The sequence below is a fragment of the Rhagoletis pomonella genome, unplaced genomic scaffold (genome assembly GCF_013731165.1).
Source record: "Rhagoletis pomonella isolate Grant_MI unplaced genomic scaffold, Rhpom_1.0 Rhpom_scaffold_00001, whole genome shotgun sequence".
Taxonomy (NCBI): Eukaryota; Metazoa; Arthropoda; class Insecta; order Diptera; family Tephritidae; genus Rhagoletis; species Rhagoletis pomonella.
The window spans coordinates 57462925-57463235 of record NW_023458555.1 but is presented as its reverse complement, the minus strand read 5'-3'; positions in this window follow the sequence as shown (position 1 = coordinate 57463235).

The following is a 311-nucleotide window of genomic DNA, read 5'->3' as shown; positions in this document are numbered from 1 at the left end:
TCTGGCATTTTTATACTTTTCAAATTGTTATGGGTTACTGTGCGCCGCAACATAAATACTTTATTCTCCGGCATATAGCGCATCCGGTAGCGTCCCATAAATTTCACCATCAAATAATTTTTTTAGAGCGTACGGCAACACCAAAACTGCATGGAAGGTCTGTGGCAACCCCGCCTCAAATGTTGCATGATCCATCCGGACAGCGGCGCGACGAGCAATCGTCTAACACTTCGGTAAACCAACGCCGGCCACGAAAGCAAATATTTTTACCGAAGCCTTTTTACTGACGCCACACGTGTAGCAGACAACGA